This window comes from Lynx rufus, unplaced genomic scaffold, assembly GCF_022079265.1.
Source record: "Lynx rufus isolate CCGP_SWC_20201006 ecotype Redwood Valley unplaced genomic scaffold, mLynRuf1.p SCAF_14, whole genome shotgun sequence".
Classification (NCBI taxonomy): domain Eukaryota; kingdom Metazoa; phylum Chordata; class Mammalia; order Carnivora; family Felidae; genus Lynx; species Lynx rufus.
In genome coordinates, this window is record NW_025814828.1 from 14000493 (window position 1) to 14026431 (window position 25939).

Below are 25939 nucleotides of genomic sequence, written 5' to 3' on the forward strand. Positions count from 1 at the left end.
ACAACTTCCCTCTTGCAGAATTTGAGGTGGCCACACAGAGTGTGAAAGACAGAGCAGCCTGGCAAGTTTACAATTAGCAAGGGAACCCGAACTTGTGTTGGAGAGGTTCTATTCTAACCTTGTAGTGTTGCAAGCGTAATGTAATAGAAACCAGGGCCACATAATGCCATATTATTCTGAGGGTACTTTTGCCTTTACTGGATTCCCTCCTCCATTAAAAAACAAACACAAAAACACAAAAACCTAACAGTTCTATTTTACAATTGCTTTGGTAAAAAGACAAATATATTGATATTATATATTAATACATTTTCTTCAACCTAGATCAATTTTTCTTCTGATTTCAAAAGAAATGAAAACATTTCTGTGGGCTCCTAAAAGTACTGTGGGCCCCAGGCTCTGTGCCCACTGCTGGTAACAAAGAATTAGGCCCTGTTGGTACCATTCCTTGATAATGAATTCCCTCTTTTGAAAAAAAAAAAGTTAAATTAAAAAATACTGAGTTGACACAGACACAGAAAGACACACAATACAACTTTAAGAACTGATAATAATGAATCGGGGCACCTGGGTGGCTCAATCGGTTGAGTGTCCGACTTCAGCTCAGGTGATGATCTCCTGGTTCGGGAGTTCAAGCCCCACAGTGGGCTTGCTGCTGTCAGCCTGTCAGGACAGAGCCTGCTTTGGATCCTCTGTCCCTCTCTCTCTGCCCCTCCCCTGCTTGTACTCTCCCCAAAATAAAAAATATATATATTTTAAAAAAGAACTGATAATAATGAACATCAACAGAAAGTACCAGTTCCTACTTGTCTCAGTCAGGCTCTTGGGGCCTTAAATCAACTTGAAGTCATTAATGATACCTGTGGAAATATCTGTCCGTGAATGTGTCTTCAACCATTTTAGCAACCAAAGACTTCCTCTAGAGATCTCAGAACTGTTCTGAATCCTTGGATCAGGTATGTGAGGTCTCTGTTGCCAGGACCTAGCCTGAATACAACTGAAGACACAGCTGGGCAATTATAATTGGGCAAGTTCATGGATGAAAGATCCATAAAGGTTTTGTGTGTGCTGAGGGGGTACGTGTGTATAAGGTACGGATTGATATCCTGGCAGGCAATTACTAGCCTATTTCTTTTGTTGGCCTCATCACAACCCTGGGTTAATGTTTGATCCTCACTGGCAGTTGCGATTCATATTTGCTGCCCTTTGAGGTGCTCATGTTTTCAGGAGAGACTATATGGATCCAGATTAATGCATACTAAACAGGCATTACGGTCCCAAAGAAGTGTACAGTGGCACCCTCTGTATTTCCATCGTGAGTGCCCTTGCAGCGAGAAGGAAGAAAGAGAAGTCCATAATTACAGAGCAGGTCTGCGTGGGGGAAGAGATGTCTGGGGACAGAAACGGGACATTAATGTGGAAGAACTGTATTCATACAGTTAAAGGATGCCCCAGAAAATGGAGAGAAGAAAGGATGTGCCCAAACAGCAGGAAAGAACCACAAAAACCTTCCAGAGCTGCTCACGGTGATTTTTGAGATCTGTAATTTTAATATTGTTGCTTTTAAGTAAGGACTCAACAAATTTCGCATCTCAGACCTGATTGTTTTATCTATACCTTGCTTCTCTAATATAGCATCTCCTCATAATCTAGTGTTCACAAACTTGCCAGATGTAGGATTCATTTACTTATCCAATAAACACCTATTAAGCACCTGCTGTATGCCAGTCACTGAGCTAAGGACTGTGGTTAGAGAGAAGGTTAACATATGGTTGCTGACCTCAAGGAGCTCAGAGGCCAGTAAATGAACTGTTAATGATACGGTGTAACACTATGTGGTGCATGAGGAGTTATCCCGTTGACTAGGTTGACCCTGAAGGAGCGGGGCCAGACCCGTGCTGGGAAAGGGTAGGGAACGGCATGGGGCAGGGCAGTCAGAAAAGCCTGCACAGAGATGGCGTCAAGAGCTGAGCACTGAGAAATAAATAGGAGTTTTTCGAAGTGAGGGAAATACATTACAAATGAAAGGAACAGCAAGCACCAAAACTTGAATGCAAAGCACATTCTGGACACTGCAGATATTCGGTGAGACTGGAGTAGAGGCTGTGAAGAATAGCAGGGGTGGGGGTGGAGGAGGCTGGGGGCAGCTGAAGCCCGTGGTCTGTCCTGTAAAGGACCTTTTTCTTGGAGTCCATGGGGAACCAATGAAGACTTTAAGCAAGGGGATGACCAAGAAAGATGTGGGTTGAGGAATGCTCACTGTGTTGGCGGGTGTGGAGGGCCAGCCGGAGGGAGTGAGGTTGGCAGCAAGGAGACCAGGTGAGAGATGCTTTGGCAACGATCAGGGTTTGAATCAAGGTAGTACGAGCAGAGATGAAGAGCAGGATGCAGAACTGGCAGGACTTGGTGATGGAGGAGACAGGAGTTAGGGCAACTGGCGCCTGGCTTTCTGAACTGGGTGACAGGGTGGGCTGGGGGTGTCATCACTGAGACAGAAGTCCTAGAAAGAGACGCAGGTTTGGGACTGGAGATGGCAAATGCTGTATGTTCCCCCAGAAGCAGATCCTGAGACAAGGATTCAAGTGCAGAAAGTTGATTTGGAGGGTGAAGGAAACACGGGTAGGGGTGTGGGAGAGGCAGTCAGAGGGATGGCAGCCAATGGGGGTATGTTAACAAGGCCAGTTACCACTGTGGAGCTTAAGTCCATGGGTAAACTCCTGGATATGGTACAAAACCTCCACTTCAGAACAAAGAGGTGAGGAAGCTGGTTGAGGGCTGCCCAGGGAGTGCTGACTTTCTGGTAATCCTGGTCTGGCACCCAGCATAGGCAGAGAGTCCTTCTCAGGTGCAGAGAGAAGACACTGGCAGCTGGCCATCTGTGGAGCACACTGAGATGGTAGCCTCTAGGGGATGTGGGTGGGGCACCATTAGCATCTGCTCCAGGGAGTTCTGGTTCGGGCATCTTGAGTGGGAAGTGCCTGTTGGGTAGCCACATAGAGAAGTCCAATAGGCATTTGCAGGAGAAGTTAAAAATCTAAGCTGAAGACCTAAATTTGGGAGTGGTTGTATCCTTGGTGTTGGTTGAGCCAGTGGGTACTGAGCTCTGCCGAAGACATATGTGACTTGAGTTGGTGGCTGAGTCCATCACCCTGTGGTATGCTCACATGATTTGACCTGATCTGCATGAACATCCTGGTGGGTTTCTCTAGGGGTGCCAGGAACTCCTTAAGTTGTACAAGCCAGGTTAGCGCTCATGGGTGTGAATGTGTTTGGGGGAAAGGATCTATTGCTTTCAAGAAATTTGACAATGTATTTAAAATTGAGAGTCTTTAAAAAAATGGTCAATAATATTCACTGGACGATTGATTAAACAGGGTGGACATTTGAAAACATAGTCACAATGCAAAGGGATAAATGCTGAAGGAAAAAACATGCAAGGGGTACTTAAAGCACAGAGGAATGGAATCAAATCCCCAGGCTTGGGGAAAGAGGTTGGAGAGCATTCAGAGAAACGGTCCAGTGAGAAAGACACTTTTACCCGAGGAACATTCAGAACCCATGGGGTAAGGGAAAGGTTTTCACTACTCTTATAGAACAGTGCAGTCTGCATGGAGGCTTCAGTATTCTTCACTTGAAGATTTTATATGAATTGTGTTATGTCTTGATTGTATCCAAAGGGGACAATACAGTTCATATGAAATCTCTGCCAATTTTAGCAAAGACTGGATCAAAGGATATGTGAGTTGGTTCTTTAGATAGGCAATTAGCAAACATATCTCAGACAGTTGCTACTTCTCAGTAGGAAAGCACATACTAAAACACACAGAGAAATAAAGTACTGTCTTTGCTCTGCACTGAAGTCTCCCATAGTCCAGTGGTGGCTCTATCTAGTCTCACAATCAGGAGAGCATTTAGTGTCAGGGGATTTTGAGATGCTGTCACGAGTAAGAAGGAGGCCCATTATAAAGGGTCTGGCTTGTGGCTGCTTCATTCTGCATTCCGCAATCCTGTTTCCTAAGAGAACCCTAACGTTGTGCAGGTATCCATCCCTGTCCATGAAAACACGTGCCTTAGAATTTGATGCTAGCTTTTGGGTGGGGACCATTTGATCTGAGGCAAATGGCATCCTTCCTGCATAACTTGGACCGAAGAGATGAGAGGAGAGATTTGCTTGGGGCTCTATGGGTAAGCTCTGACTCTTTCAGGAGAGCCACCTGCCCTCTCTCAATAGATGTGAAAATAATGTAACCACATTTGCAACTGGCAGCAAAAACATGATGCCGGTGACCGTATAACTGACCATCTACACGGGGACACTGCTGACAGTGAATGGGTGTTCCAGGACTCACTGTGATCAGGGCAAAAGGCATAAACTGGGTCTTCCCATCACAGCAGGATGAATGGTCATGATGATGCCAGGAGCCAGGCCTAGGAGGGAGCTAGGAAAGTACAGTAGGTCCCCACCCTAAAGCTAGCATCAAATTCTAAGGCACGTGGTTTCATGGACAGGGATGGATACCTGCACAACGTTAGGGTTCTCTTAGGAAACAGGATTGCGGAATGCAGAATGAAGCAGCCACAAGCCAGACCCTTTATAATGGGCCTCCTTCTTACTCGTGACAGCATCTCAAAATCCCCTGACACTAAATGCTCTCCTGATTGTGAGACTAGATAGAGCCACCACTGGACTATGGGAGACTTCAGTGCAGAGCAAAGACAGTACTTTATTTCTCTGTGTGTTTTAGTATGTACTTTCCTACTGCGAAAGGCAACACAATAAACATAGAGAAAGAACCCGAAACTCCAGTGGTGGTACTGAACTCCTGGAACAACCAACCACTTCCGGCGCCACCGGAACTTGTAGTTCTAGTTACCCAAGTTGTTCCACTGTTTCCTAGCTTAAACTTCTCGGAGTCAGGTCTCTGTTGCTTACAATCGAAAGCATCCTAAGACACACATGCAATTACAGAATTGTTTTTGTTTTGTTTTGTTTAGTCCCAGATGGGATAAGGGCCATTCTGGAATCAAGAGATCTAACAAAAACAAGTGGAGGGGGGAAGTAGGTCAGGAATTGATATTGCAGTCTGACTTCAAAGACAAGTGTAAATAAGAACACAGCTGAGGCGCACGGTTCTGCCGAATTTGGAAGGCCAGCCACGTACATGGCCATGGCGGTTTCCATTCTAGCCTCACAGGCACACTCCTGCCTCAACAAAGGGCTCAGGGTCCTGCGCTCAGGGTCCTGGGGTCGGGGGAGTTTATTCTATCTCTTGCTCTCTCACCGCTCTGAGTGGTTGTGAACCAGCTCTGCTCTCTCTCTAGCTGTCTTCCCCAGGACATCCCATCTTCCTGACTTGACTGTCATCATCAAGGGGGACCCTTGGCTTACATCTCCCATAGAATCTACCTTAGTTCTCTTTAGGGAGGAGGCCTTCAGTAAGTGATGGCTAGCCACGATGATCTCCCCTCACGTTTGTGCTTTGGTCTCTTATTCCCAAGGAGCTTCAACACCCCTTACCTAGAGAGAGGAGGTGGACAGAGTGGGTTTGGGGTTGGAGCCATGCAACTGTCACCTGAGGCGAGCAGGGTTTGTCCTAATTAATGGAGAGCCCTGTACAAGGCAAGGGAGAAGCCAGATTGCATGAGACAGAGTCGAGAGCATGCTTATCAGCAAGAAAGGACCAGAAACCAAAATTAAAGCCGGGAGGGAGATTTGGAGTCATGGGGCACGAGATAATAGGCAGTGGATTTTGATTAAGTGGAAAATAGACGCAGATTCGGTTTTGGAGAGGTAAACTATTTTGCTGGATGGGAAAACGATGCCAACTATAACACGAGTGTGGTTGAAATACTGGCACACAAAGGACCAAGAATAGACTAGCTCAGAGATGACCCCGCACAACCCAGTCTCCTGACGGGGAAAATCATGCTCAGTAGAGAAACACACACACACACCTTTACACAAGCCAAGTCCTCTTCTCTTTCCAGGTGTCAGACTTACCTTTTCCTTTCTTAGAAATTTATTCACAAATGAGCCAGACTGATCTCTCAGTGAGAAAGGGAAAATCATCAAAGTTGCCCTGGGGTGACAATTAGATTATCCAAAACAATCGTTAAAAATAGCTGCTGAGACACTCCAAGGCGGGAGTGTTAATGTTACAGGACACAACGAGCAGCGACCCCTAAATATCCCCGATCGCCGAAAACCACAGTCCCCTGTGCCTGGTGCTGTGGTGACAGTGAGGTTCTATCCCTGCCACTGTCTCTTGGAAGCAGAGCTACTGAGGGCTTTCTCGGCCATCAGACCCACGGGCTGTCGGAAGTGATTACCTCCCTCCCAGATGCAACCTGTCTGACCTAGCTAGCACGCAGCTTATAAACAAACGAGAATGTGCCCGTCAATTTCACAAATGGTCCATGCCTCCAAATGATCGTATGCTCCTGCAACCTCCAGTGTGTGGATGGCCTGTCAGGTCTGTCCCGATTCATGCATGGCGAGTCTCTCCAACATAACTGACAAGGTTTCTGTTGCTGTAAGTTCAAGAGGTGAAAGCAGCTGACAAGGTCATTCGTTTTGGAACAGGGCATCAATGTATAATACAGAATGGACTGCAGTCATGTTGTCTGTCTTCAGCTGGGAGAGTTTCTCAAATTATAGAATTTTATGAACAGAACAATTTCATGGAAGGGGGAAAAGAGAACAAGAGTAAAATCTCTCTTGCTAGGGATGGCTAGCAGTTTTGATTGCTGTTCTTTGCATTTGTGGCCTCTCTGTGCCCGGTCAACATCCAAGCACTCTCTCGAGATTGCTCAACGTCAGCCCCGGCCTACCTCGGCCCCTTGCAGGTGAATTTTCTGATGCTTTTCATCTCTGCGATTATGCCTGCCCAGTTTCTGAACCAGACCACCAGTGTGTTGGGTCTGACATGAAGCTGGCTTCTCCCGTCTGAGCTCCTTCTGGTCCCAAAGCATCGCTTGGCCACCGAGTCACGGAATTCTCCAGTCCGCCTCTCCAGGACCCTCTCCCGCATTGGCCTCAGCCCTAGGATTAGGCTCCTGGGTCCATTTCTCTGTAAAGCTCTCATGTCTTCCATTGGGGATGTAGCTCCACCACCTAATCCCACTCACTAAAGTATTTCCCATCAATCTGCGATGGCCACGTTGCTGTCTGTGTGGGACAGAGTTAGTTTCTCATTCACTGACCTCTTTCCTTAAAGAGAGTGCTCCAAAACTTGACAAGAGTATTTGTATAAATTGCAGACTACCACCATCCTGGATTATCTCTTTCATTCCTTCTATTAGATGGGTCTTTGTTAGAGATATATACTGATCGTTTTTGTTTTTTTGAAGAACAAACATTTTACTCACAAATAAGGTGATCTTTTGAAAACTATAGCATTGCTTTAGGAAAAATTCGCAATTAATATAGATATACTTTAGAATACATATAATTTATTCTTTTCAAATGATTTTTTATTGTGACATTCATTAAAAATTACATATTAGTGTAACAGGCAATTCTATCTTCAGTATAAACATTCAATCATAACCACTCCCAATGATCTGTATATTCCCTTCATGTTTTTCTCTTTATAGCATTTACTCATCTGAAATAATATTACATATGATTACAGTCCTGCTTTTGTCTCTTAATATCTTCAACGAGTAAGCATTTCCCACAGCATTCTGATAATATTACATAATCAAGACAGACATTTTCGACAGTTCAATGAACAATTTTATCCTGTAGATTCATCACCATATACTTAGCTTTTCTACTACTGTCAGAAGTGTAGGCTCTTTCCAAATTCTGCTGTTATAATGAACACTACAATTAGTTTCTTTGTGTATATCAATGTTCCCCATTAATAATTATTTCTCAGAATAAATACACAGCTGTAATATTTCTGGGGCAGAGACAGAAACACTTACATGTTGCCAAACTGATTTTAAAAAGGATATTCCACTAATTCCAAATATGAGCCCTGAGAGTACTTGCCTTATGAGTACTCACTGGCCTAGGCCAAAATATTATTTTGTTTTAAACTATATTTCACTTATTACCAGGGAGGTAGGCCATTTTTATCTTTGTGCTTTCTACTTGTATACCTAAGGCAGTTTTCAGTTTATTGGTTTTACACACTTATTGATTATAGTATTTGCATCTTATTTGTGTGTATCCATCCTTTAGTTAATATAAATGTAAGTCACAATAACAACAAATCCCAAAAGTGGGATTGCTGGATCATATGGGAGTTCTATTTTTTAAATGTTTTATTATTTGTTTATTTTGAGAGAGAGGGAGGGAGGGAGGGAGGGTGTGCATGCGTGTGGGGGATGGGCAGAGAGAGGGAGAGAGAGAATCCCAGGTAGGCTTAATGCTGTCAGCACAGAGCCAGATGCGGGGCTTTACCCCACCAACTGTGAGATCATGTCCTGAGTTGAAACCAAGAGTCAGACATCCAACCTACTGAGCCACCCAGGCGCCCATGTGAATTCTATTTTTAATTTTGTGGAGGAGCTTCCATACTGTTTTACATGATGGCTGTACCAATTTACATTCCCACTAACGTTACATAAGGGGTCTCTCTTCACACTCTCAACAACATTTGTTATCTCTTGTCTTTTTCATAATAGCTGTCTTAATAGGTGAAGTGATATCTCATTATGTTTTTGATTTGCATTTCCATGATGATTAGTTATGCTGACCACTTTTTCATGTACCTGTGGCTACTTGTATGTCTTCTTTGGAAAAATATCTATTCAGGTCTTTTGCCCCCCCCCCTTTTTTTTTGAGAGAGAGAGAGAGAAGGGGAGAGGGGCAGAGGGAGGGAGGGAGAGAGAGAGAGAGAGATTGAGAGAGTGAGAGAGAGGGAATCCTAAGCATCCATGCTCAGTGTGGAGCCTGATGTGGGGTTTCATCCCATGACCCTAGGATCATGACCTGAGCTGAAATCAAGAGTCGGACACTCAACTGACTGAGCTATCCAGGTTCATTTTTTAATTGGATTATTTGTGCTGTTTGGCTCTTGAGTTGTATGAGTTCCTTATATATTTTGGATATTAACCTCTGCTATACCTCAGAAACATGGTTTGCAAATATTTTCTCCCACTCTATATGTTACTTTTCATTTTGTTAATGGTTTACTTTGCTGTCTAAAAGCTTTTTAGTTTGATGTGGTCTCACGTGTTTATTTTTGCTTTTGTTGCTTGTGCTTTTGATGTCATATATAAAAAAATCATTGGCAAGACCAATGTCAAGGGGCTTTTACCTTGTGTTTTCTTCTAGGAATTTTACAGTTGCAGGTCTTGCATTTAAATCTTTCATCTATTTTGGGTTAACTTTTTTGTATGGTGCCAGATAGGGGTCCAACTTCATTCTTTTATGTGTGTATATCCAGTTTTCCCAGCACCATTTATCGAAGAGACTATTCCGTACCCATGGTGTATTCTTGGCGCCCTTGTCAAAGATTAGTTGACCATATATGTGTGGTTTTATTTCTGGGCTCTCCATTATGTTCCATTGATCTATGTGTCTGTTTTTATGACAGTACCATATTGTTTTGATTACTGTAGCTTTGAAATATAATTTGAAACCAGGAAGTGTGATGCCTCCAGCTTTGTTCTTCTTGATCAAGACTGTTTTGGCTATTTGGGGTCTTTTGTGGTTTCATTTATCCCTTGGATGCAAAGATGGTTCAATATATACAAATCAATAAGTATGATACACCACATTAACAGAATAAAGGATAAAAACCATGTGATCATCTCAGCAGATGTAGTAAAGTATTTGAAAAAATTCAACATCCTTTCATGTTAAAATCTCTCAATAAATTAGGTATACAAGGAGTATGCCTCAACATAATAAAGGCCATATATGACAAGTCCATAGTTAATATCATACACAACAGTGAAAAGCTAAAAGTTTTTCCTCTAAGATTGGAAATAACACAAGGGTGCCCACTCTCTTCACTTCTATTCAACATAGCACTGAAAGTCCTAACTAGAGCAATTAGGCAAGAAAAAGAAATAAAAGGTGTTCAAATTCAAAAAGAAGAAAGTAAATGGTCTCTTTGCAGATGACATGATCTTATATAGAAAAAAAACCCAGGGATGCCTGGGTGGCTCAGTCAGTTGAGCATTCAACTCTTGATTTTGGCTCAGGTCATGATCCCAGGGTGGTGAGATTGACCCCGCATCAGACTCTGTGCTGAGCATGGAGCCTGCTTAGGATTCTCTCTCTCTCCCCCCCTCTACCCCTCTTCCTGGCTCACATGCTTTCTCTAAAAGAAAAAAAAAAGAAAAAAACCCTAAAGATTCCACCAAAAAACTGTTAGAACTAATTAACAAATTCAGTAAAGTTGCGAGATACAAAATCAATATACAAAAACCAGTTGTGTTTCTGTATACTGACAACACACTATCTGAAAAAGAAGCTGGGGGGGAAACCCCAGTTACAATAGCATTGAAAAGAATAAAATACTTTGGAATAAATTTCACCAAGGAGGTGAAAGTTCTGTTATTGAAAACTATTAAGACCACGATGAAAAGAAATCAAAGAAGACACAAATAAATGGAGAGGTATCTTGTATTCTTGGATCAGAAGAGTTAATATTGTTAAAGTGCCCATACTACCTAAAGTAATCTAAAAATTCAATGCAATCCCTATCAAAATTCCAATGGCATTTCTCATAGAAATAGCAAAAACAATCTTCATATTCATATACAACCACAGAAGACCCCGAATAGCAAAAGCAATCTTGGGAAAGAAGAAACTACTGAGAGCTTTTTTGATCATGAATGAGTGTTGAATCTTGTTAAATGTGTTTTCTGCAACAATTAATAGCGATTATCTGATTTTTCTTCTTTAGTCTGTTGATATGATAGATTACATTGATGTATTTTTAAAAAGACTTTATTTCTTTAGAGCAGTTTTAGGTGCATAGAAAAATTGAGGGGAAGGTATGGATTTCCCATATACTCCCAACCCCTACACATGCATAGCCCCTCTCCGCATTATCAATATCATTCACAAGACTGGTACATTTGTTACAGTTGAAGAACTTACATTGACACATCATAACCACCCAAAGCCTTTAGTTTCATTCTTAGTGTTGTACATTTTATAGAGTTTGACAAATGTATATGCATCATTGAGATGACATATTTCCATCATTATAATATGATAGAGAGTACTCTCATTGCCCCCAAAACCCTCTGTGCTTTAGCTCTTCTTTCCTCCTCTCTCATCCAACCCTTAGCAACCACTGATCCTTTTAGTGTCTCCATAGTTTTGCCTTTCCCAGAATGTCAGTCAATCGGCTTCTTTCACTTAGTAATATGCACTTAAGGTTCTTCCACGTCTTTTTGTGGCCTGATAGGTCACTTCTTTTTAGTGCTGAATAATATTCTATTGTCTGCATGTACCATGGTTTATTTATCCATTCACCTGCTGAAGGGCATCCTGGTCATTTTGAACTTTTGGCAATTATGAATAAAGCTGCTATAAGTATTCATGTGCTGGTTTTTGCGTGGACATAAGTTTTCAGCTCCTTTGGGTAAATACCAAGGAATATGATTGCTGAACCTTATGGTAAGAACACGTTTAGTTTTCTAAGAAACTACCAAACTGTCTTCCAAAGTAACAGTACCATTTTGAATTCCCACCAGCAATGTATAGGAGTTCCTGTTGCTCCACATCCTAGCTAACATTTGGTGTTGTCAGTGTTCCAGATTTTGGCCATTCTAATAGGTGTGTAGTAGTATCTCACTGTTGTTTTAACTTCAATTTCCATTATGACATATGATAGGAAGCATTTTTATATGTTATTTGCCATCTGTGCATCTTCTTTGGTGAGGTGTCTGTTAAAGTCTTTGGCCTATTTTTTAATTGGGTTGTTTTTTACGGTTGAATTTTAAGAGTTCTTTTTATTTTGGTATCGATAACAGTCCTATATCAGATGTGTCTTTTGAAAATCTTTTCTCCCAGTCTGTGCTTTGTCTTCTAATTCTCTTGACATTGTCTTTTGCAGAGCAGAATGTTTTAACTTTAATGAAGTCCAGCCTACCAATTAGTTCTTTCATTGATCATGCCTTTGGTGTTGCTCTAAAAAGTCACTGCCATTCCCAAGTTCATCTAGGTTTTCTCTTATGTTATCTTCTGGGAGTTTTATAGTTGCATTTTACATTTAGGTCTATGATCTACTTTGAGTTAATTTTTGTGAAAGGTGTAGGGTCTGTGCTTAGGTTACTTTTCTTTGTATGCAAATGTCCAGTTGTTCTAGCACCACGTGTTGAAGAGACTATCTTTACTCCATTGTATTGCTTTTGCTCCTTTGCCAAAGATCAGCATTGGTGCGTTTTTGAATGTTGAGCCAGACTTGCATATCTGGAATAAATTCCACTTGGGCATGGTGTATTCTTTTTCTACATTGTTGAATTTTATATTTAATATTTTGTTGGGGATTTTTGTGTCTAAATTCATGAGTGATACTAGTGTGTTGTGGTTTTTGGGTTTTGGTTTTTCGGGAGGCCTAGTTGTTCTAGTTTTGGTGTCAGGGTAACATTTGCCTCATAAAATAAGTTGGAAAATTTTCCTCCTCTTCTATTCTCTGGAAAAGATTTGGTATAATTGGTGTTAACTCTTCTTTAAATGTTTGGTAGAATTCTCTTATGAAACTGGGCCTCAGTAATTCTATTTAGGGGAGTTCTAAAATTACAAATTCAATTTCTTTAGTGGTCATAGGACTATCCAGATTATCTATTTCGTTTTGGTTGAGTTTTGGTAGCTTGTGGTTTTAGAAGAATTAGTCCATTTCTTCTAAGTTGTTAAATTTATTGGTGTAAATTTTTTGTAGTATACCATCAGTAACTTTTTAATGATTAATAAGATCTGTAGTGAAATCCCCTGTTTAATTTCTGATATTGGTGACTTATTTCTTTTCTATTTTAATTTTTATCAGCTGTACTAGAACTTTATCAATATTATTTTATTTTTAATGAACCAAAATGCTATTTCATTTTTACTATTATTTTCCTATTTTCAATTTCATTTACTTCTGATTTTTATTATTTCTTTCTTTCTGCTTACTATGGTTTATTTTACTCTTCTTTTCCTAGCTTCTTGAAATAGAAACTTTGGTTACTGATTTTTGATCTTTCCTCTTTTCTGCTATAAATTTCCCTCTCGGCACTGCTTTAGCTACATCCCATATGTTTTCTTCTGTTGTGTTTTTATTTTAAATTTTTCTGTGTATTTTTTATTTCCTGGAGACATCCTCTGACATTTGAGTTATTTAGGAGTGCTTAATTTTCAGGTGTTTAGAGATTTTCTTGTTCTTTTTTTTTTGTTGTTATTGGTTACTAGTTTGATTCCATACAGTCAGAAAACATGCTATGTATGATCTCAATGCTTTCAAATTCTTTGAATTTTGCTTTATGGCTCAAGATATTGTCTATTTTGGTGACCATTACATAGACGCTATTGTTAGGTGGAGTGTTTTATATATGCCAATTAGACACTGTTGGTTATCTTGTTCAGATTTTCTATATCCTCTTTGATTTTCTGCCTAATAATTCTTCAATTGATGGGAGGCAAATGTTGAAGTCCCTACCTATAATTGTGAACTGGTCTATTTCAACTTTCAGCTCTATTAGTTTTTCTTTCATTCATTTTAAGGCTTTGCTGTTTGGTGCGTACATAATCAGAGTCATTATAGCTAATAAATGTATTGACCCTTTCATTATTATGTAATGTGCCTGTCTCTGCTAATTTTCTTTCATCTGAAGTCTACTTTATCTGATATTAATATAGCCTCTCTGATTGTTTTAATTAATGTCTGTATAGATCTGTTTCCATCCTTTTACTTTCAACCTACCTGTAACATGAAATTTGAAGTGAATTCTTTTATAAACTGAATATATTTGGTCTTGTTTTTTCAATTCACTCAGTGAGTCTGCCTTTTTAGTGGTGTATTCAGACCATTTACATTTAAGATAATGACTGATATATTAGAACTTGTCTGCCTTTATTATTATTTTTATAGTTTCTTCCTTCTCTTTTTGTTTTCCTGTGGATTACATGAACTTTTTTTATGAATACATCTTAAAATATTCATAGTGTTTCTGGATGTCTCTTTGCATAGCTTTCTTAGTGGCTGCTCTAGATATTACAACATAACTATGTGATGTAACAGTCTACTATATTAACATTTTGCCACTTCAAGTAAAGTATGGAAATCTTGCTTCCATTTAGGTCCCTTTACTCTCATTTCCTTCAACCATTATTGTCTTGAGTATCAGATGGTGTTATAACTTTTGTTTCAATCATAAAATACAATTTGTAAAATTTGGGCAGAGAAGGATAGTCTACCGTATTCACTCATATGGCTGCTCTTTCTGTTGTTCAAGGAAGTAAATAATAAAGATTAGGACAGAAATAAATGAAATAAAGACTAGGTAAACAATGAAAAAGATCAATGAAACTGAGGGGTTGAAAAGACAAAGCTGACAAAAGTTTAGCTAGACTAAGAAAAGACTCAAATAAATAAATTATAAATGAAAAAGGAGACATCACAACTGATAGCACAAAAATAAGAAGGATCACAACAAGAGACTACTTTGAAAAATGATGTGCCAACAAATTGGATATCGTAAAAGAAATGGATAAATTTCTAGAAATGTACAACCTATGAACACCGAATCATGAGGAAATAGAAAATCCTGAACAAGGGCACCTGGACGACTCAGTCGGTTGAGCGTTGGACTTTGGCTCAGGTCATGATCTCACAGTTCTTTTGTCCCCTTCTCTCTGCCCCTCCCCCACTCGTGCTCTCTCAAAAATAAACATTAAAAAAAGAAAAAAAATCTGAACAAAGTAATAATGAATAAGGAGATTGAATCAGTAAAAAAAAAAAAACCAAAAAAACAAAAAAACAAAAACAAAAACAAAAAAACCTCCCAACAAAGAAAAGCCTAGGACCAGATGGCTTCACTGGTGAAATCTACCAAACATTTGAAGAAGAATTAATGCCAATCCTTCTCAAATTCTTCCAGCAAATTGAAGAGGAGGGAACAGTTCCAAACTCATTTTATTGTGCCAGCATTACCCTGATACCAAAGCCAGACAAGCATACTACTATAAAAGAAAATTATAAGCCAATATCTTTGATGAACATAGATCCAAGAATCCCCAACAAAATACTAGCAACTGAATTCAACAACACATTAAAATGATCATACACCATGATCAAGTGGAATTTAACCCTGGGATGCAAGGTGGTTGAACATATACAAATCAAAAAGCATGATACATAACATGAACAGAATGAAGGATAAAAGCCATATCATCTCAATAAATGTAGAAAAATTCAACACCCTTTCATGATAAAAAAAAAACCCGTAACAAATTAGGTATAGAAAGAATGTATTTCAACATGACAAAGGCCATATATGACAAGCCCATGTTAACATCATACGCAAGGGTACAAAGGGTACAAAGGTAAAGCTTTTCCTGTAATATCAGGATGCTCACTTTCCCTACTTCTAGTTGTAGTGAGAGCAATTAGGCAAGAAAAAGATAAAAGACACCTAAATTGGAAATGAAGAAATATAATTGTCTCTGTAGAGGACATGATCTTATACACAGAAAATTCTAAAGACTCCACCAAAAAACCCACTAAAGCTAATAAACGAATTCAGCTAAGTTGCCGGACACAAAATTAACTTTCTTCCTTCTTGATGCTTCAAGATTCCTTCTTTTATAACTTGAAGAACTTACTGCAGACATTATTTAAGAGTAAGTCTAGTAACAACAAATTCTTTTAATTTTTCTTTATCTACAAATGTCCCGATTCCCCTTCACACCTAAAGGATACTCTTCCCTTTCAGAATTTAAAAAGTATTATACCACTTCCTTCTGTCTTCCAAGGTTTCAGATGAGAAATCCACTGCTATTCAAATTGGTGTTCCGATAGGTAATGTGTCATTACCAAAGATTTTTTCTTTGCCTTTAGTTTGCAGAGGTTTACTGATGTTTTAATATGATTTAAAAATTTTTTTATCCTGTTGGGGCTTGCTCATATTTTTTTATCTGTGCATTTTCTTTCTTTGGAGTGTTTTAAGTCATTATTTTTTCTAATATTCTTTCAGTCTCACTCTCTTTCTCCTTTCCTCCTGGGACTCCAATGCTCTGAATATTTTCCTTATTGTTCCACAAGTTCCTGACAACCTGATTATTATTTTTTTCAATATATTTCCTGTCATTCAGATTGGGTAAATTTTATTATTTGTCCTCAAATTCACTGATTCTATCTGTTGATATATTTACTCTAGTATTGAGTTCATTTAGCAAGTTTTAAAATTTGGGATATTGTGTTTTTTGATTTGAAGATTTCCATTTTAATCTTTTTCATAACTTGTATTTCTTTTCTGAGATTTTCTATTTTTTTCATTTATTTCACAAGAATTTGTTATTGCTTGTTGAAGTTTATTTGTGATGGCTTCTTTAAACTCCTCGTCAGATAATTCCAACATCTGATTCATCTCTGTGTTGGCATAGGTTTTGTCTTTTTTCATTCAAGTTGTGATTTTCCTGGCTCTTGATATGATGGGTGATTTTTTTTATTGTATCCTGCACTTTTTACTATGTTGTGAGACTCTACGTCCCATTTAAATCTTTTATTTCAGTAGGTAGTCACCTGCTTAGGTTTAACATGCAGGTCCTGACCTATTTTTGTGGTGTGGCTTGAATGACAGCTTAGTTTTCAGAGCCTTTGCAGCATTTTTTGGAGTGCTTGGTTTATCTGGTGCTGCAGGAACTCCCAGTGGTCTCTTGGGGTGCTGCTTGAGGGGACCAAAGGAGTTGCCCTAGTCAGGGTCGCCTGATGTCTCTAGGTAGAAGAAGAAAGTCTCTGGCCCACAAGGATGAATAATGTTTCCTGGGCCAGGCAACTTGTGTATAGCAGAATCTCTTTTTCTAGGGCCAACCTACCACTAGGTGTCTATTGGCAAGGAAGGAGAGTCTCAGGTCTGGCAAGAAAAGACAGCACTTCCTTTAGTTGCTTGCTTTTAGCCAGGTTCCTAACGGATCCCCTTTGCCAGTATTGTCAGGATCACCTGCTGTTGTCAGAGGGCCTACTGTCTGAACTGGTAGAGAAATGAGCCCACCTGGGTTGCCCTATGTCGCTAGGTTGAGGGTCTGAAAATGCTGGGTCTGGGTTGCCTTCTTCTGTTGGGTGGGGAGAGGAAAGGGAGGTATAAGACATCCTGCTGCTGTGTTGTTCCTATAGTCCCAGGATCTCAAACCAGCTTGGCTTTCTCTTCCCACCTTCCAGAGGGCTCCTTTGGTTGCCTCTTGAGTTCTTTCCAGGGTTTATAGTTGTACTTAGCAGGGGGGAGCAGGGAGAAATGTGTCTAAGCCATCTTGTCCAGACCAAAATTTCTTTTTAACTTTTAATTATTTATTTTAAAACTAAAGAACAATTTAAGAGAGTATCATTATGATTATTATGTGATTGCTACTAGAAATAATTTTGGCATAGAAATAAAAGGCATTTTAAAAAATGATCTGCTCCAGGTGTATAATATACTAGCTATGCCACTGAGAGTGAGCAAAGTAAAAGGAGAGATTAGAAAGATTGTGAGGAACAGCCTTGAAGCCAAGGGTGGAAAGTGTTAAGAAGCTGAGAGAGGTTATTATTATATTTGCTTTATGATGGGATTAGAAACCAGAGGATCTGAAGCATTAGGTTGCTTGCCCAAAATTGCTTTGGCATTTGGCTGCAGGATGGTTGCAGAATTCAGGATTATGACATTCCAAGACCATGGTAACAGCACACTGTTTCCCAGGGTGCCACTTTCAAACTCCAAACACAACATTTTCTAGAAGATACACCACAAGAGTCAAGTACTTTTTGCCTATCTGGCAAATGAACAAAAACTTTCAAAAGAAAAATGTTTACTAAATTTGACTGGTATTAAATGTCTGTTATTAATTGTCTCTTAATCATCCTGCATGGAGGGGGCTTAATTAATGTTCATGAATTCATTTCAAGCTAATGATTACCAAAGGAGTGCTTACTTTTAGAGGAGGAGTATTAAATTCTAATTGGCATTTGGGTAAGTTTGTAAAGCCATTTCTTATGTCTTTCTTCAAGCAACTGATTTCTCAAATTCATCTGTGACAATTTCTAATATGTCACATTTCTCCAAGTTTCTTTTGCCCATGATCACTTCCATATAAGCTAAACCTTTATTCCCAATAGTACATGCAGGGTTTCAGATAAAAGCTGACCACTTCCTGATTAAATGTGTTTCAGTCTTTCATTAAATCTCTGTATATAATGAAATCTATATTCCTGACTTTTTCAGGGTCAATTTTTAGAAATCTAATGAAAGACTCAAATATATGTATACTCAAATATATGCATATATATGTATATGTATATACACACACACATATATGAGTTTTTTCAGATATATATGTATATATACATATATAATTTATATATTTATAAATTTGTGTGTGTGTATATATATATATATATATATATATTCATAATATTTAGGAGTTTTTTCCAAAGAGAACTTTGTTTTTAAAGAAATGTAAGACAAGAGACTTCCTTCCCCCCAAAATCCTCCAGGAAAACTATCTCCAAATGAAACCAAACTACAGATAGCATTCTGGATGAAATTCACTACCCAATACAAAAAGTTTATGTATTTTGGCAAGTGCAATTGGGCTGTGATTATTTGTTATATTGAGCCATGGGAAACTACTCACTGGAAATAGATTAAGGTATCTTTGGAAAATCTCTTAACACTTTCAAGATGTCGGGATGCCATCTCACCTACCCCAAATTTCCTCCAGCACATTAAATAGCCTCCCAGCATCCGGAAAAAGTGAAACAAGCTTCCAAAAGTGTTCATCTTGCAGTTAGCTGACACTCCTGCCTGAGGTGCAACTGATTTCAAGGGTCTTGGCTTCCTCCTGCATGTCTTAGAGTATTTGTGGGAAAAGTTATGATGCTTTGGTAATTTGAGACCTCAACTCACAGCTGAGCTATTAAATCACGACTCTATGAGGAGGTGAGATGGCAAGGATTTGAGTAGGAATGATTAGGTTTATAAATTACAGGTGCAAGAATTCATCCAATAATATAAATTATTACTCAACTTGGAAGAATCTAAGGGTCAGAGCCACAAAATATGATGTACAAATGATTTCACCAAGAGGAGCGATGGCGCTCATTTATAGGGCAGGTTCTAACATCTATAATCCTGCAACTTTAGGCAACAGGAAGCAAGTCTGCCCTTGCAAACCTGCCTAGAAGCACTGATATTATTAGTTTTCCCAATCATTTGTTTGGCAATATCAGGTGATCAACTGATACTTTAGAATATTCCCCTGCACCAAAAACTGTCCTCATGTGAAGTGAACTGGTAAAAAGTCATCGTTATTTTCACTGCAGTAGTGACTGGCTCTGCAAGTGCCAAGGCAAACTGGACAAATACTTATTTAATGTTAAGTAATCATTTGCTTTTTTGATAGTAAAAAAAATCCCAACTTATTATTGTAACCCAAATGTCTCCTGGGGGATATGAATGAGGTCAAATTAATCCAAACTCCCTGGATCTTAATTCCACCTGCTTATTCAGAGTCACCAGTGCTACCGTCTGAATATCTGGGCCACCCTTCCCTCAAATTCACTTTTGAAATCCTAACCCCTAAGAGGATGGCATTAGGAGGTGGTGGCCTATGGGGGGTGATGAGGTCATAAGGATGGAGCCCTCATGATTGGGATTAGTGCCCTTAAAAGAAAGACCTCACAGAGTTCCTTACACCTTCTAGCATGTGCCGATACAACAAGAAGTCAGCAGTCTGCAACCTGGAAGAGGGCTGTCACCAGAACCCAGTCATGTTGGCATTCTGATCTTGGAATTCCAGCCTCCAGAATTGTGAGATATAAATGTTGGTTTATGAGCCAGCCAGTTTATGGCATTTTTGTTATAGCAGCCTGAACAGACAGCTTTCTAGAAAAGCCCCTTCCCAAGCAAGTATTCCTGGGTGTCCCTGGAGGGTTTTCACAGGGAGCTCATGAACAGATACGATAGCCACAGCTTCCACACATCCACTAGAATCAAAATTTCCTCCTCTCCCGCAATGGCTTCCTCTTGTCAGTGTCATCTACTTAAAAGTGGAACGAGGTCTCTTCCCAGTACTTCTGCTGAGGGTAAGAACTTCGATTTCCCCACTGACTGTGCTCTCTTGCTATGCTCCTTAAATGGTCCATGATGCAGTAGCAGAGAGATGTTCATTTGGGGGCAGCAGTCTAGAGTATGTCTCTCTTCTCTGCCATGTGATATTCTTTGTCACCTGAGCCTCAAAGCAAAAATCCGTGTGTTCAGTCTCATCAGAGTGCTTCATAAAATAGTTCCTTCCATGTTATATATCAATAATACCTTTCTCCATCAAGGCTCAAAACCACTGTATCAAACCAGGCGAGAACAACAATTTTGTGTTGTACACTCTGGCCCTCATTTCCAATTTTCCACCCTTCTCTACCTGTGTAATACATGCATCAAACTCCTCTTTCTTCCTTCAGATGCAAAAGTCAAGAACTCAAGGATGCATTTCTCAATTCAGAGAAATATTGCCCACCCTACCAAACCCCTCTGCTGCCAGTGGTAAGTGATTCTCTGTGAGATAGTATATCTTTCATTGCCTTCAATCCTTCACTTGGTTTTCCACCATGTTTTGACATGGCCTTGGATTCTCTAGAACAGTGGTCTCCAAAATGAGGTGGTCACACCCCAGGAGTAAGTGAGATAACACACTGGGGTATAGAGAGCAAATGTCAGAATCAATAGATAGGCAGATTCAGTTTTATTGTTATTTAATATATAGATCACCACCAGTGCCCTCCCTCAGTCTGTATGAGAGGGCTATGTGTTTTTCCAGGTATCCCGGGGAAGGAGTGAATGTTCCATACTGGGAATAGGTGACAATGGAGACTTCACATGATCATTTCTTTCAGCATATTGCAAAGTATTACCATTTATATGTTCCTGGTTAGGTGGCATTACAAATTAAGTTACTCAGTTTTAACTAATAACTCTCTCAAATTTTGCAAGGAACTTAAAAAATCCTTGCAAAGAAACCATAGATCAAGATATGACCATTAGTACAAACTCACAAAAGTTTAAGAGAAATGTCAGCACTAACAATTCTTCCATCCTAGTAGTAGCTCAGGATCAGCATTATTATAAAATAATGAATTCAAATCAGATTACTTAAAAATAGAAGTTATTAAGGAGACCATTTAAAATATGTTGTTAACAATGATCTTTGCTTGGAGTCCCTCCAAAACAGACTCCAAGATGAGGATTAAGATGCAAGTGTCTTATCTGGGAGGTGATTCCAGGAAGCACATTGAGGGAGTAGGGAAGTGACGTACAAAGGCAGAAAAGCCAATAAAGGGTATGCTGATAAATGGATCACTACTTTGGGCACCCAGGACCCTCTGAGGGCCTGTGTAGACCAAAACTGTCCTTCTGAGGTGCAAGGAAGTTGGAGTATTTATCCACTGACTCTTCTCTTTCATTGGTTAAGAGTCATTCCTGGGGTGTGTTAGGTCCCTAGCATTCTGGTCTCTCCCACACGTACTAACTACACTTTAATAGTCCAAGAATGCTTTCATGAGGAAGGTGTTACCTTATTCTGCAGGGAAAAGCAGAAACCATGTTTAGAAGGATTCCGCAGTGAAGAGATTGTATAACAGAAGAGTCAGAGACAAGAATGTAAAGGCCTGTCTGCAGATTTTGAAATTTATCCTGTAGGCAACTGAGAGTCATTGAATGTGTTTGGGTAGTGACATGACATGATGGAAACTTTATTTTAGAACTGTTTGTTTACAGTATATTCCATTGTGTGAGCAGGAGAAGGGAAGAGGTGGACACAAATATGTAAGAGCTTGTAAATTTACTTAAGTTGTATAAAGTCTACTTTGTATACCATTCTTTCCAAACAGAGGAGAGAAAAGAAGTGCTTCTTGGGGGACTGCATTTTGATGAGAAACTTGGGCCAGCATTCCCCTCGGAAAAGAAGAATGAGGCAAACAAATGGCATCTGAGTTTTGGTCTTCCATTATTCAAACTTTCCTAAAAAGTGGCAGCATGGAAATCTTCAAGTCTGCTTGGAATCTGAGCCAATTTGATGGGAGAATCTGCAGATTTTCAAGCAGTAAGTTGATCTGTGGTGGCCTTCAACCCAGGAGTGAGGAATTTTCTGTTTATAGTCTTGACTCAAAAGAGATCCAAATTTGCCCCACCCTGAAAGTGCATCACTAAGAGGGAATATTCAGTGTTTAAAATGGTTTATAATATGATTATACCAAAATTTTCTTTTTTTTCTTTTCTTCCTCTGTGAAAATAAATGCAACGTGTTTGACACTGATTCGACATCAGGCAAGGGAATTGTGCTCTGAAGGCACATGCACATACACGCCCACCCCACATTGTATTGGCTGGGAGCTCTGCACTGAGAGAGATGCTCGGGCATATTTCTGCATGAAGCAAAATCAATATGGGTGAACCTGAAAACCATCTGTTGGGAACTTTTGGAAAGGTAGATGAAAGAGGAGGTGAGAGACAAGGGTGAAGACTTGGGAAACCATCCAAGGAAGCTCTTTTGACAACTCAAGTCATTACTTAACATGGATACAGACATCTGGGAGGCCCCAAGGTAAGCCCACGGGCCCTGCCTGAAGGGGCCTAGAGCCAACATGGGGTTGGTAAGTTCAAAACAAACCTCTGGCATCTCAAAATGTTCCTGCACCTTTTTTCTCTTGGGTTCCACCTTGCTAGGCAACCCTCCTCTCCTCTGTGGTTTTTCTGCCATTTCCTGCTTTTCTCATTCTGTAGTCCCCACCCAGCTCCCTATGGGTGGAATAATAATTTAGTACAAGTTCAATTTTTAAAAACTGTTTTGCAATAAAATCTTACTGCTTTTGTTCTCTGTGGCTAGAGGGGTGGTGGCCTGGTATGACTGCCCCAAGTTTAAAGGCAGGGAAAATAAGGATAATGGATTAAGTGATTTGCCAGAGATGAAATGAATGAGATTAGCACCCGTTACTTTTTACCCCAGTAACTGAAATAAATACAAGAACTGGATTGTAGCAATTATTTAGGAAAGCACTGGAAAACATCATTCTTTGTGATTCTTGTGTAATGAATGTGGTGACAGAGAAGGTGACTATCCCAGTTTTTAATTCAGTGAAGGTTTAGAACATATTTCTAATTCCTTTGACACATCCCCAGGTTTTCATGCATAAAATGGAGCTAATACAATAATTAGTACCCACCTTATGGGGTGGTTGTAAGGATTAAATGACTTAAAATATGCCGAGCACTTAGGACAGTACATGGCACCTAATAAGCACTCAATACATTTATTATTATTACAGTTGTTGCAATAGCAACAGCAATTTATTTTGAAGTGACAACCCTAATATTCAAATCTTCGAAAAATTTATACCAGACAATGCCTAGCTGCAAAGGAATCATACTGACTTACCTGAGAACCTTATAAGAATGAGAAAATAAGGGGTAGAGATTGCGTTCATGAGAGGTCTGTCACTCTTCCAAAACATTCTGGAAATTCAACTCTTCATTTTAGGGATTATTTATATCAGAGCTGGCTGTGCCTTTGGGAAAATGGAACCCAAATATTGCAGGTGCCATTCCTGCTCCTACCTACCTGCTCCTCATCATAGCACCCCATTTCCCAGCCACTAAGGGTGTACTATGCTCAGGTTCTGATGTGATACCAAATTTCTCTGTGACTGCTAAAGCCACCAATCTTGCTTGTCACACCTGTGTCACCTCTCAAATATAAACAAACCCCACAAGTCATCTCTCCTGTCTCATATTCTCAGCCAAAAGTTTCTATGCTTTGCTTATCACCTCTCTTGCTCTTCCTGTCCCTCCCAATCCTTTACACAGTGTCCACTGGAATTCCAATGCCCCCTTCCATGGCAAGCAATCTCGTGGATGGCCATTCCTTAATCATCTAGTGTTAACTTAAACCTGGCTTTTCCATGAAGCTCTCTACTTCCTAAAGCTCTTTTAGGCAGATGTTGTCCATTCTCCTGGGTTTCAGGAAGATGATGATCATCATTTACCTATTCTCTCCCCATCTTTATAAGAAAACCTTTATATAAAAAACTTCTGGGGAACTTCTACTTTTCAGGAAGATGTAATGGATCTACTTTTCCTTATTCCTCCTACTAAGTACAACTAAAAACCACAAACATTATATATAAAGCAAACATAAAAAGATTCTGAAAGGTGGAGAAAGGAAGTCAGACTGACTAGGGACCTTAGGACCTGAAGAACAACAAGGTCGTGAATTCTGTGGATTTTCTTTTTGCCTCACGTATCATAGAATTGGAGCTGAAGAAGCGGACAATCTGGAACACAAACAGGCTCAGACAAAAAAAAAAAACAACCCTGAACAAAAGCCTTCTACCTCCAGCCCAAGTACCAGGAAAGGGACAGCCTTGCAAGACAGAACCTTTAGAAAATAACTACTTTACTCTGGCCAAACACCACAGAAAGAGCTGTACTCTAGACTCGCACCATTACGTGGCTGTAACAAGCCCCCCCTCTCATCAGAGTGGTCAGAGGAAGCTGAGTAGGGAGCCATGTCTTTCATCTCTGCTTGGCGGTAACAAACACACATCCCTTGCAGTGCTGATGGAGACCATGTGGGAAGTCTGCACCCCCATACCCACCTTCCCTCCCCTCCTCCCCACCAGGAGTCCAAGGGGAGAGTCAGGACTTTCACCACTATCCATTGGTAATGAGACAACCAGCCCCAGTGTCAGTGAAGGCTCTGTAGGGAGCTGGAACTCCCCTAGGATGACGACAGAGGCTGAGTGGGGAACCTGAGCTTCTACGCTTACCTGGCAGGAATGAAGTGCCACTCCTACTTCTCCTACCAGAGCAGTGTCAGGAAGCCAGCTGAAACAGGAAGTTTAAACAAGAGCCAGAGTATCATAGCATAAGTGTCCAGGTCTCATTAAGAAATCACTCATCATAAAAAGAACCAGGAAAATCTCAATTTGAATGTAAAAGACAATCAATAGATGCCAACACTAAGATGGAAGAGCTGTTAGAATTATATGACAAAGATCAAAGCAGCCATCATAAAAATGCTTCAATGAGCAATTACAATTCAAATGTTAAAAAAGCAGACAACATCAGCAAAGAAATAGGAAGTCTCAGCAAAGAAAAGGAAGATATAAGGAAGACCCAAATGGAATTTATAGAACTGAAAATACAGTAACCCAAATAAAAAAAAAAACAATAGATGGACTCAATAGCAGGATGGAAAGGAGGATAGAGGACAGAATAGGTGAACCTGAAGAACCTTTAATGTTCACTAAAGATTACCAAATCTGAAAAACAGAGAAAAAATAGACTGAAAAACATGAACAGAGCTTCAAGGAACTGTGGGACTATAATAAAAGATCTGGGGCTCCTGGGTGGCTCAGTCAGTTGAGCGCCTGGCTCTTGGTTTTAGCTCAGGTCATGATCTCACAGTTCATGAGTTCGAGCCCTGCATCAGGCTCCATGCTGACAGTGCAGAGCTGCTTGGAATTCTCACTCTCTCCCTCTCTTTCTGCTTCTCCCCTTCTCTCTCTCTCTCTCAAAATAAATAAATAAACTTCAAAAAATAAATTAAGAAAAGATCTAACATCTGGGTCATTGGAGCCCCATATAGAGAGGGGAGAGGATGGGGCTGGAAATGTGCTTAAAGAAAAATAGCCCAAACTCTCCAAATATGTTAAGATATAAAGTCTACAGGTTCAAGTAATTGGGCAAACCTCAGACAGGATAAAACCAAAGAAATCCACACCAAGTCATATAATAGTCCAAC